This window comes from Bos indicus, chromosome 3 (genome assembly GCF_029378745.1).
Source record: "Bos indicus isolate NIAB-ARS_2022 breed Sahiwal x Tharparkar chromosome 3, NIAB-ARS_B.indTharparkar_mat_pri_1.0, whole genome shotgun sequence".
NCBI lineage: Eukaryota > Metazoa > Chordata > Mammalia > Artiodactyla > Bovidae > Bos > Bos indicus.
In genome coordinates, this window is record NC_091762.1 from 32,380,762 (window position 1) to 32,394,012 (window position 13,251).

A 13,251-nucleotide genomic window follows, 5' to 3' on the forward strand; every position below is an offset into this window, starting at 1 on the left:
CTCAAACTTATATCCAAGGAGTCACTGATGCCATCCAACCATCTCATCTTGTCATCCCCATCTCCTCCTGCCCTCAATCTTGCCCAGCATCAGGATCTTTTCAAACGAGTCAGTTCTTCGCATTAAGGTGGCCAAAGTATTGGAGTTTCAGCTTCAGCATCAGTCCTTCCATGGAACATCCAGGACTGATCTCCTTTAGGATGGATTGGTTGGATCTCCTTGCAGTTCAAGGGACTCTCAAGAGTCTTTTCCAACACCACAGTTCAAAAGCATCAGTTCTTTGGCACTCAGCTTTCTTTATAGTCTAACTCTCATATCCATACATGACCACTGGAAAAACCATAGCCTTGACTAGATGGACCTTTATTGGCAAAGTAATGTCTCTCCTTTTTAATATGCTATCTAGGTTGGTCAGTTTTTCTTCCAAGGGGCAAGCGTCTTTTATTTATTTATTTTTTAAATTTTATTTTATTTTTAAACTTTACAATATTGTATTAGTTTTGCCAAATATCGAAATGAATCCGCCACAGGTATACCCGCATTCCCCATCCTGAACCCTCCACCCTCCTCCCTCCCCTCCCCTCCCTCTGGGTCGTCCCAGTGCACCAGCCCCAAGCATCCAGTACCATGCATCGAACCTGGACTGGCGACTCGTTTCATACATGATATTATACATGTTTCAATGCTATTTTCCCAAATCTCCCCACCTTCTCCCTCTCCCACAGAGTCCATAAGACTGATCTATACATCGGTGTCTCTTTTGCTGTCTCGTACACAGGGTTATTGTTTCCATCTTTCTAAATTCCATATATATGCATTAGTATACTGTATTGGTGTTTTTCCTTCTGGCTTACTTCACTCTGTATAATAGGTTCCAGTTTCATCCATCTCATTAGAACTGATTCAAATGTATTCTTTTTAATGGCTGAGTAATACTCCATTGTGTATATGTACCACAGCTTTCCTATCCATTCATCTGCTGATGGGCATCTAGGTTGCTTCCATGTCCTGGCTATTATAAACAGTGCTGCGATGAACATTGGGGTACATGTGTCTCTTTCCCTTCTGGTTTCCTCAGTGTGTATGCCCAGCAGTGGGATTGCTGGATCATAAGGCAGTTCTATTTCCAGTTTTTAAAGGAATCTCCACACTCTTCTCCATAGTGGCTGTACTAGTTTGCATTCCCACCAACAGTGCAAGAGAGTTCCCTTCTCTCCACACCCTCTCCAGCATTTATTGCTTGTAGACTTATGGATTGCAGCCATTCTGACTGGTGTGAAATGGTACCTCATAGTGGTTTTGATTTGCATTTCTCTGATAATGAGTGATGTTGAGCATCTTTTCATGTGTTTGTTAGCCATCTGTATGTCTTCTTTGGAGAAATGTCTATTTAGTTCTTTGGCCCATTTTTTGATTGGGTCATTTATTTTTCTGGAGTTGAGCTGTAGGAGTTGCTTGTATATTTTTGAGATTAGTTGTTTGTCAGTTGCTTCATTTGCTATTATTTTCTCCCATTCTGAAGGCTGCCTTTTCACCTTGCTAATAGTTTCCTTTGTTGTGCAGAAGCTTTTAAGTTTAATTAGGTCCCATTTGTTTATTTTTGCTTTTATTTCCAATATTCTGGGAGGTGGGTCATAGAGGATCCTGCTGTGATGTATGTCGGAGAGTGTTTTGCCTATGTTCTCCTCTAGGAGTTTTATAGTTTCTGGTCTTACGTTTAGATCTTTAATCCATTTTGAGTTTATTTTTGTGTATGGTGTTAGAAAGTGGTCTAGTTTCATTCTTTTACAAGTGGTTGACCAGTTTTCCCAGCACCACTTGTTAAAGAGATTGTCTTTAATCCATTGTATATTCTTGCCTCCTTTGTCAAAGATAAGGTGTCCATATGTGTGTGGATTTATCTCTGGGCTTTCTATTTTGTTCCATTGATCAATATTTCTGTCTTTGTGCCAGTACCATACTGTCTTGATAACTGTGGCTTTGTAATAGAGTCTGAAGTCAGGTAGGTTGATTCCTCCAGTTCCATTCTTCTTTCTCAAGATAGCTTTGGCTATTCGAGGTTTTTTGTATTTCCATACCAATTGTGAAATTATGTGTTCTAGCTCTGTGAAGAATACTGTTGGTAGCTTGATAGGGATTGCATTGAATCTATAAATTGCTTTGGGTAGTATACTCATTTTCACTATATTGATTCTTCCAATCCATGAACATGGTATATTTCTCCATCTATTAGTGTCCTCTTTGATTTCTTTCACCAGTGTTTTATAGTTTTCTATATATAGGTCTTTGGTTTCTTTAGGTAGATATATTCCTAAGTATTTTATTCTTTCCGTTGCAATGGTGAATGGAATTGTTTCCTTAATTTCTCTTTCAGTTTTCTCATTATTAGTATATAGGAATGCAAGGGATTTCTGTGTGTTGATTTTATATCCTGCAACTTTACTATAATCATTGATTAGTTCTAGTAATTTTCTGGTGGAGTCTTTAGGGTTTTCTATGTAGAGGATCATGTCATCTGCAAACAGTGAGAGTTTTACTTCTTCTTTTCCAATTTGGATTCCTTTTATTTCTTTTTCTGCTCTGATTGCTGTGGCCAAAACTTCCAAAACTATGTTGAATAGTAATGGTGAAAGTGGGCACCCTTGTCTTGTTCCTGACTTTAGAGGAAATGCTTTCAACTTTTCACCATTGAGGATAATGTTTGCTGTGGGTTTGTCATATATAGCTTTTATTATGTTGAGGTATGTTCCTTCTATTCCTGCTTTCTGGGGAGTTTTTATCATAAATGGATGTTGAATTTTGTCAAAGGCTTTTTCTGCATCTACTGAGATAATCATATGGTTTTTATTTTTCAATTTGTTAATGTGGTGTATTACATTGATTGCTTTGCGGATATTGAAGAATCCTTGCATCCCTGGGATAAAGCCCACTTGGTCATGGTGTATGATCTTTTTAATGTGTTGTTGGATTCTGATTGCTAGAATTTTGTTAAGGATTTTTGCATCTATGTTCATCAGTGATATTGGCCTGTAGTTTTCTTTTTTTGTGGGGTCTTTACCAGGTTTTGGTATTAGGGTGATGGTGGCCTCATAGAATGAGTTTGGAAGTTTACCTTCCTCTGCAATTTTCTGGAAGAGTTTGAGCAGGATAGGTGTTAGCTCTTCTCTAAATTTTTGGTAGAATTCAGCTGTGAAGCTGTCTGGACCTGGGCTTTTGTTTGCTGGAAGATTTTTGATTACAGTTTCAATTTCTGTGCTTGTGATGGGTCTGTTAAGATTTTCTATTTCTTCCTGGTCCAGTTCTGGAAAGTTGTACTTTTCTAAGAATTTGTCCATTTCTTCCACGTTGTCCATTTTATTGGCATATAATTGTTGATAGTAGTCTCTTATGATCCTTTGTATTTCTGTGTTGTCTGTTGTGATCTCTCCATTTTCATTTCTAATTTTACTGATTTGATTTTTCTCCCTTTGTTTCTTGATGAGTCTGGCTAATGGTTTGTCAATTTTATTTATCCTTTCAAAGAACCAGCTTTTAGCTTTGTTGATTTTTGCTATGGTCTCTTTTGTTTCTTTTGCATTTATTTCTGCCCTAATTTTTAAGATTTCTTTCCTTCTACCCACCCTGGGGTTCTTCATTTCTTCCTTTTCTAGTTGCTTTAGGTGTAGGGTTAGGTTATTTATTTGACTTTTTTCTTGTTTCTTGAGGTATGCCTGTATTGCTATGAACTTTCCCCTTAGGACTGCTTTTAAAGTGTCCCACAGGTTTTGGGTTGTTGTGTTTTCATTTTCATTAGTTTCTATGCAAATTTTGATTTCTTCTGTGATTTGTTGGTTATTCAGCAGCGTGTTGTTCAGCCTTCATATGTTGGAATTTTTAATAGTTTTTCTCCTGTAATTGAGATCTAATCTTACTGCATTGTGGTCAGAAAAGATGCTTGGAATGATGTCAGTTTTTTTTAATTTACCAAGGCTAGCTTTATGGCCCAGGATGTGATCTATCCTGGAGAAGGTTCCATGTGTGCTTGAGAAAAAGGTGAAATTCATTGTTTTGGGATGAAATGTCCTATAGATATCAATTAGGTCTAACTGGTCTATTGTATCATTTAACATTTGTGTTTCCTTGTTAATTTTCTGTTTAGTTGATCTATCCATATGTGTGAGTGGGGTATTAAAGTCTCCCACTATTATTGTATTATTGTTAATTTCCCCTTTCATACTTGTTAGCATTTGTCTTACATATTGCGGCGCTTCCGTGTTGGGTGCATATATGTTTATAATTGTTATATCTTCTTCTTGGATTGATCCTTTGATCATTATGTAGTGACCATCTTTGTCTCTTTTCACAGCCTTTGTTTTAAAGTCTATTTTATCTGATATAAGTATTGCTACTCCTGCTTTCTTTTGGTCCCTATTTGCATGGAAAATCTTTTTCCAGCCCTTCACTGTCAGTCTGTATGTGTCCCCTGTTTTGAGGTGGGTCTCTTGTAGACAACATATGTAGGGGTCTTGTTTTTGTATCCATTCAGCCAGTCTTTGTCTTTGGGTTGGGGCATTCAACCCATTTACGTTTAAGGTAATTACTGAAAAGTATGATCCTGTTGCCATTTACTTTATTGCTTTTGGTTTGAGTTTATACACCGTTTTTGTGTTTCCTGTCTAGAGAATATCCTTTAGTATTTGTTGGAGAGCTGGTTTGGTGGTGCTGAATTCTCTCAGCTTTTGCTTGTCTGAGAAGCTTTTGATTTCTCCTTCATATTTGAATGAGATTCTTGCTGGGTACAATAATCTGGGCTGTAGGTTATTTTCTTTCATCACTTTAAGTATGTCTTGCCATTCCCTCCTGGCTTGAAGAGTTTCTATTGAAAGATCAGCTGTTATGGGAATTCCCTTGTGTGTTATTTGTTGTTTTTCCCTTGCTGCGTTTAATATTTGTTCTTTGTGTTTGATCTTTGTTAAATTGATTAATATGTGTCTTGGGGTGTTTCACCTTGGGTTTATGCTGTTTGGGACTCTCTGGGTTTCTTGGACTTGGGTGATTATTTCCTTCCCCATTTTAGGGAAGTTTTCAACTATTATCTCTTCAAGTATTTTCTCATGGTCTTTCTTTTTGTCTTCTTCTTCTGGGACCCCTATGATTCGAATGTTGTAGTGTTTAATATTGTCCTGGAGGTCTCTGAGATTGTCCTCATTTTTTTTATTCGTTTTTCTTTTATCCTCTCTGATTCATTTATTTCTACCATTCTATCTTCTAATTCACTAATCCTATCTTCTGCCTCTGTTATTCTACTATTTGTTGCCTCCAGAGTGTTTTTAATTTCATTTATTGCATTATTCATTATATATTGACTCTCTTTTATTTCTTCTAGGTCCTTGTTAAACGTTTCTTGCATCTTCTCAATCTTGTCTCCAGGCTATTTATCTGTGATTCCATTTTGATTTCAAGATTTTGGATCAGCTTCACTATCATTATTCAGAATTCTTTATCAGGTAGATTCCCTATCTCTTCCTCTTTTGTTTGGTTTGGTGGGCATTTATCCTATTCCTTTATCTGCTGGGTATTCCTCTGTCTCTTCATCTTGTTTAAATTGCTGAGTTTGGGGTGTCCTTTCTGTATTCTGGCAGTTTGTGGAGTTCTCTTTATTGTGGTGTTTCCTCACTCTGTGTTGGTTTGTACAGGTGGCTTGCCAAGGTTTCTTGGTTCGGGAAGCTTGTGTCAGTGTTCTGGTGGGTGGAGCTGTATTTCTTCTCTCTGGAGTGCAATGAAATGTCCAGTAATGAGTTATGGGATGTCTATGGTTTTGGGGTGACTTTGGGCTGCCTGTATCTTGGAGCTCAGGGCTGTGTTCCTTGCTGCTGGAGAATTTGCTTGGTATGTCTTGCCCTGAAACTTGTTTCACCCAGAGAGCTTTACAGCATTATATGGAGAAGAGAATAGTGAGGAGGGAGTTAGAGGTGACCCGAATGAGATGAGATGGAATCAATAGAGGAGAGAGTGGGCTATTCAGTAATCTCTTCCTTATGTGCACTCCACAACTGGACCGCTCAGAGATGTTCACAGAGTTATACAGAGGAGAGAAGAAGGAGGAAGGTGGCAGAGGTGGCCAGGAGGATAAATGGGGGGAATGAAAAGGAGGGAGATAGGTCCAGCCAGTAATCAGTTCCCTAAGTGTTCTCCACCATCTGGAACACACAGAAATTCACAGAGTTGGGTAGAGTAGAGAGGGGTTAGGGAGGAGACACAGGCAACCTGGTGGAGAAAAAGGAGAGTCCAAAGGGAGAGAGAGCAGTTAAGCCAGTAATCTCACTCCCTAGTGAAAAATGGGTACTGAAGATCGGGTTCTTAAAGGTACAAAATTGGTAACAAATACATAAAAGCAAAAATTTTAAATCTAGAGTAGAGTTTGGAATTTCAAAAATACGATGTTAAAGAAAAGAAGAAGGAAAAGAAAGAGAGAAAAAATGAACAAACAAAAACAAACAAGGTCGCAAAAATTATAAAGAAAATATAGGTACAAAATTGATAACTAATACCAAAAAGCAAAAGTTAAAAATCTAGAGTAGAGTTTGGAATTTCAAAAATACAATGTTAAAAAAAGAAGAAGAAAAAGAAAGAGAGAGGAAAAAAAAAAAACCAAACAAACAAGAACAAACAAAGTCGCATAAATTATATATAAAAAAAAAAAATACAGGTACAAAATTGATAACAAATACCAAAAAGCTAAAATTAAAAATCTAGAGTAGAGTTTGGAATTTCAAAAATACAATGTTAAAGAAAAGAAGGGAAAAAAAAGGTCAAAAAATTATTTAAGAAAAAAATATATATGAAGTTTGCTTTAAAAAAAATTGGGTCTTCTTTTTTTTTTTTTTTTTTGCAAAGTAATCGGTTATAAAAGTGGAAATTAAAGGAATACTAGAGGACTTAAAAATTTTTTTTAATTAAAAAAATAATTAAAAAAAAAAGAAACAAAGAATGATCGTACAAATAGTAAAAATATATCTAGGACTTTCTCCAGTTTTGTTGTGAGTATTGTGGGTTCAGTTCATTTTTGGCTAGTTCCTTGGTCCGACTTATATTTCTCAAGATCTATAGGCCCCTTCCTATGTAGTTGGTAGTAACCACAGGGTTTTAATCTATTGCCTGTAGCTTCCAAGGCGGTTCCCTCTGTTATAGCTTCTTCTGTTTGCTGGTCTCTTCAGTGTCTGGTTTCCGCCCTGACACAAAGGGGACAGTGGAGGACACTTTTTTTTTTTTTTAGGCTCACTTGTTCAGTCGCGCTGAGGGGAGGTAGGGAGGGTTGCTGCAAACAAATAACACTGGCGTGTGCTCGCAGTGCCTCAGCCACACTGGGTCTGCCCCCCCCCCCCGCCGTTCCCAGCCCGTGTAGCCTCTCTGCCCACGCTGCTCAGGCTCTAGGTGCTCCACTGGGAACCATCCGTGGCCGGCCCTGGGCTGCCTGTACTTCCCAGGTTGAAGCCGCTCAGGTTCAGGCACTCAGGTAGTCCTCAGAGGCGCAGACTCTTGGTTGGGCCTGCATTTTGTGCCCTTCCCAGATCTGAGCAGCTCAGGTGATGAGGTGTTTGGCGTGCGCGATTGCTGCGACTTATTGCCTCCCCACTGTTCAGTTATCTAGGTGTGCACCGGCACACCTTCTCAGGGAGATGTTGACCGTCCAGACCCCCAAGAAGTTTTAGTTAGCAAAGAAGCCTGCTTACAGTTTTATAGATAATGTCTCTCTGGGGCTGCGATTGTCCCCTTCCGGCTCTGGCTGCCTATCACCGGAGGGGGATGGTCTGCCGCTGGCTATCTCGTTCAGTCCTTTGTTCCATGCTCGGGCCTGGCAGTGTCATAGGTTAGGGCTGGCTGGTTTGCTAGCCCAAATTATTTCGCTCAGATAGCGCTCGGGGTATTCAGGCCAGATCCTTGCGATGCAGCCCGCGCCGCGCCTCCCTGCCCAGCCCCCGCTTGCTAATGGCAGATGCAGGAGTCTGCACTGCTTCTCCACTGGGGGAGTTACCATAGGGCTCGCAATGTGCGGGTTTTATTTGTTTATTTATTTTTCCTCCCTGTTATGTTTCCCTCTGTGCTTCCAAGGCTCGGCACAGATTCGGCAGTGAGAAGGTTTCCTGGTGTTTGGAAACTTCTCTCTTTTTCAGACTCCCTTTCTGGGACGGAACTCCGTCCCTCCCTCTTTTGTCCCTTTTTTTGTCTTTTATATTTTTTCCTACCTCCTTTACAAGACTTGGGTTACTTTTCTGGGTGCCTGATGTCCTCTGCCAGCATTCAGAAGTTGTTTTGTGGAATTTACTCGGCGTTTAAATGTTCTTCTGATGAATTTGTGGGGGAGAAAGTGTTCTCCCAGTCCTACTCCTCTGCCATCTTAGCTCCTCCTCTTTCAATTTGTTAATATGATGTATCAAATCGGTTGATTTCTATATATTGAAGAATCCTTGTATCCCTGGAATAAATCCAACTTGGTCACGGTGCATGAGCTTTTTGATGTGTTGCTGAATTCTGCTAAAATTTTGTTGAGGATTTTTGCATCTCTGTTCATCAGTGATATTGGCCTGTAGTTGTCTTTTTGGTGTTGTCTTTGTCTGGTTTTGGTATCAGGGTGATGGCAGCCTCATAGAATGAATTTGAAAGTGTTCCTCCCTCTGAAATTTTCTGAAAGAGTTTTAGAAGGATAGGCATTAACTCTTCTCTAAATGTTTGATAGAATTCTCCTGTGAAGCCATCTGGTCCTGGGCTTTTGTTTTTTGAGAGAGTTTTGATCATAGCTTCAATTTCAGTGTTTGTACTTGGGTTGTTCATAATTTCTATTTCTTCCTGGTTCAGTCTTGGAAGGTTGAACTTTTCTAAGAATCTGTCCATTTCTTCCAGGTTATCTATTTTATTGCCGTATAGTTGTTCATAATAGTCTCTTATAATCCTTTGTATTTCTGCCTTATCTGTTTTAACCTCTCCTTTTTCACTTCTAATTTTGTTGATTTGATTCTTCTCTCTTTTTTCCTTGATGAGTCTGGCAAAGGGTTTGTCAATTTTTTTTTTTTTTATCTTCTCAAAGAACCAGCTTTTAGTTTTATTAATCTTTACTATTGTTTCTTTCATTTATTTTTCATTTATTTCTGCTCAGATCTTTATGATTTCTTTCCTTCTACTAATTTGGGGGTTTTCTTCTTCTTTTTTCCGGTTGTTTTAGGTGTAAAGTTAAGTTGTTTATTCAATGTTTTTCTTGTTTCTTGAGGTAGGATTGTATTGCTATAAATTTTCCTCTTAGAACTGCTTTTGCTGCACCCCACAGGTTTTGAGTTGTCATGTTCTCATTGTCATTTGTTTCTATAAATTTTTTAATTTCCCTTTTGATTTCTTCAGTAACCTGTTGGTTATTTAGAAACGTGCTATTTAATCTCCATGTGTTTGTGTTTCTTGCAGTTTTTTTCTTGTAATTGATATCTAGTCTCATAGCGTTGTGGTCAGAGAAAATGCTTGAGGCGATTTCAATTTTCTTAAATTTACTGAGGTTTAATTTGTGACCCAAGATGTGGTCTATCCTGGGGAATGTCCCATATGCACTTGAAAAGAAGGTGTATTCTTCTGCATTTGGATGGAATGTCCTGAAGATATCAATGAGATCCATCTCATCTAATGTATCATTTAAGACTTGTGTTTTCTTATTAATTTTCTGTTTTGATAATCTGTTCATTGGTGTGAATGGGGTGTTAAAGTATCCTACTATTATTGTGTTACTGTCAGTTTCTCCTTATATGTCTGTTAGTGTTTGTCTTATGTATTGAGGTGCTCCTATGTTGGGTGTATAGATATTTACAATTGTTATGTCTTCCTCTTGGATTGATCCCTTGATCATTAGGTAGTGCCCTTCCTTATTTCTTGTAATCTTCTTTATTTTAAGATCTATTTTGTCTGATATGAGGATTGCTACTCCAGCTTTTTTTTGCTTCCCATTTGCATGTAATATATTTTTCCATCCTCATGTTTTCAGTCTATATGTGTCTTGAGGTCTGAAGTGGGTTTCTTGTAAACAGCATATATGGTTCTTCTTTTTGTATCCATTCATCTGCTACTGCTGCTAAGTTGCTTCAGTCGTGTCCGACTCTGTGCGACCCCAGAGACTGCAGCCCACCAGGCTCCCTCATCCCTGGGATTCTCCAGGCAAGAACACTGGAGTGGGTTGCCATTTCCTTCTCCAGTGCATGAAAGTGAAAAGTGAAAGTGAAGTTGCTCAGTCATGTCCGACTCCTAGCGACCCCATGGACTGCAGCCTACCAGCTCCTCGGTCCATGGGATTTTCCAGGCAAGAGTACTGGAGTGGGGTGCCATTGCCTTCTCTGATCCATTCAGGTAGTCTGGGTCTTTTGGTTGGAGCATTTAATCCATTTACATTTAAAGTAATTATTGATATATATATGTTCTTATTACCACTTTCTGATTGTTTGGGGTTGATTTTGTAGATCTTTTTTCTTCTGTTTTATTTCTTGACTGTATGAGTCCATTTAACATTTGTTGTAAAGCTGGTTTGGTGGTACTGAATTCGCTTAACTTTTGCTTGTCTGAAAAGCTTTTTATTTCTCCATCAATTTTGAATGAGATCCTTGCTGGGTACAGTAATCTTGGTTGTATATTTTTCCCTTTCTGTACTTTAAATATATCTTGCCGTTCCCTTCTGGCCTGCAGAGTTTCTGCTGAAAGATCAGTTGTTAAGTGTATGGGATTTCCCTTTTGTTACTTGTTGCTTCTCCCTTGCTGCTTTTAATATTCTTTCTTTGTTTTAGTCCTTGTTAGTTTGATTAGCATGTTTCTCCTTGAATTTACCCTGTATAGGACTCTTTGCGCCTCCTGGACTTGATCAGCTATTTCCTTTTCCATTTTGGGGAAATTTTGAACTATAATCTCTTCAAAAATTTTCTCATGCCCTTTCTTTTTCTCTTCTTCTTCTGGAACCCCTATAATTTGAACGTTGCTGCATGTGATATGGTCCCAGAGGTCTCTGAGACTGTACTCAGCTCTTTTCATTCTTTTTACTTTATTCTGCTCTTCAGAAGTTATTTCCACCATTTTATCTTCCAGCTCACTGATTTTCTTTCTGCTTCAGATATTCTGCTATTGATTACTTCTAGAGTATTTTTAATTTCAGTAATTGTGTTGTTTGTCTCTGTATGTTTATTCTTTAATTCTTCTAGGTCTTTGTTACTTGATTCTTGCATTTTCTCCATTTTGTTTTCAAGGTTTTTGATCATCTTTACTATCATTATTCTGATTTTTCAAAGGTAATTTTCCTATTTCCTCTTCACTTATTTGGACTTCTGTGTTTCTAGCTGATCTTTCATTTGTGCAGTATTTCTCTGCCTTTTCATTTTTTCTTTTTTAAGTTATTGTGTTTGAGGTCTCCTTTTCCCAGGTTTCAATGAAAGTTGAATTCTTTCCTTGAAGAAGGTTGAATTCTTCCTTCCTTTTGGTTTCTGCCCTCCTAAGGTTGGTCCAGTGGTTTGTGTGAGCTTCCTACAGGGTGAGATTTGTGATGAGTTTTTGTTTGCTTGTTTATTTTTCCTCTGATGGGCAAGGCTAAGTGAGGTGGTACTCCTGTCTGCTGATAATTTGGTTTGTATTTTTGTTTTGTTTGTTGGTTAGATGAGGCGTCCTGCACAGAGTGCTATTGGTGGTTGGGTGATGCCCGGTCTTGTAGTCAAGGGGTTTCTTTGTGTGAGTTCTCACTATTTGATACTCCCTAGGGTTAGTTCTCTGGTAGTCTAGGGTCTTGGAGTCAGTGCTCCTACTCCAAAGGCTTAGGGTTTGATCTCTGGTCAGGAACGAAGATTTCACAAGTGGTTTGTTATGGTATTAAGGGAGAGTAAAACAAATATCCAAAAACAAGAAACCAAAGATGAACCCCAATAGCAGTTACAAAATCAGACAAATAATAATTAAAATAATGGAATATACACATATACATATACACCCATGAGCAAAGTGAAAACAGTCGAACAAAAATAAAATACAGTAGATTGATCCAGTGAACAAAGGAAATCAAAATTTATATTTACCAGTTAAGAACAAAACTAACGTAAACACAAACTGGAAAACAAAACTAAAGCAAGGTGCCAAGTGGGGAATAAAGCAATGAAAACAAAACTAACAAATATGTTGAGAGGAAAGGAAAGAAAGAATAGATATGCAAAGTTAAGTAGAGGTAGATGAAGAAGATTTATATACATTAAAGATTAACTGCAAGGAGAAAAGAACAGTAGGAAAGGCAAATGAAGGAATAAATGTATAAAAATATTATAGGTTAAAAAATTTAAAATTATAAAAAAGAGAAAAGAGAAAAAAAAGAAAAAGAAAAAAGGTGGAAAAAAGGAAAACTCTACACAACTGCAAAAGCCCAACATAGAGGCAGAGGTTTATAACAACAATAGAAACTGTGAATGAATATACACATATACATATACACCCATAAGCAAAATCAAAACAGTCCAACAAAAATTAAGTACAATAGATTGACCTGGAGAACAAAGGAAACCAAAAATTATATACCAGAACAAAACTAATTAAAGCACAAACTGGAAAACAGGACTAAAGCAAGGTGCCTACTGAGGAATAAAGCAATGAAAATAAAACTAGCAAATACGTTAGAGGGAAGGAGAGAAAGAAAAGAAAAGAAGAATAGACATGCAAAGTTAAATAGAGGTCGATAAAGAAGATTTATATATGTTAAAGTTTAACTGCAAGGGGGAAAGAACAGTAGGAAAAGCAAACAAAGGAATAAATGTAGAAAAAATAATATAGGTTTAAAAATTAAAATTAAAAAAAGAGGAAAAAAAAAAAAAAGAAGAAGAAGAAGAAGAAGAAAACAACACAGAACTGCAAAAGCCCAATGTAGAGGCAGAGGTTTATGACAACAATGAAAAATGTGACTGAGAAAAAAGAAAAAAAATCTCAAAAGCTTAATTGGATTTCTTAGTGCCAATAAAATTAACAACTACAATGATGCGGGGGTGGGGGGGTGGGGGGCGGGGTGCTGCAGGGAGAAAAAGAAAAAATCCAAGAGAATCTACAGGACAAGTCAAAAAATAATAATAAATGTTTTTCTTGACTCATTGCTGTCAGAGTCCTTTCCAGCGCTGGGAATCACAGTCCACCTCACCTCCCTAGGATGCCCTCCAACACTGTGCTGACCTCTGGACCTGCTGTGGGGGCACCTCAGATTCTAATCTGGTCCTACTCCTGTGTGTTCTT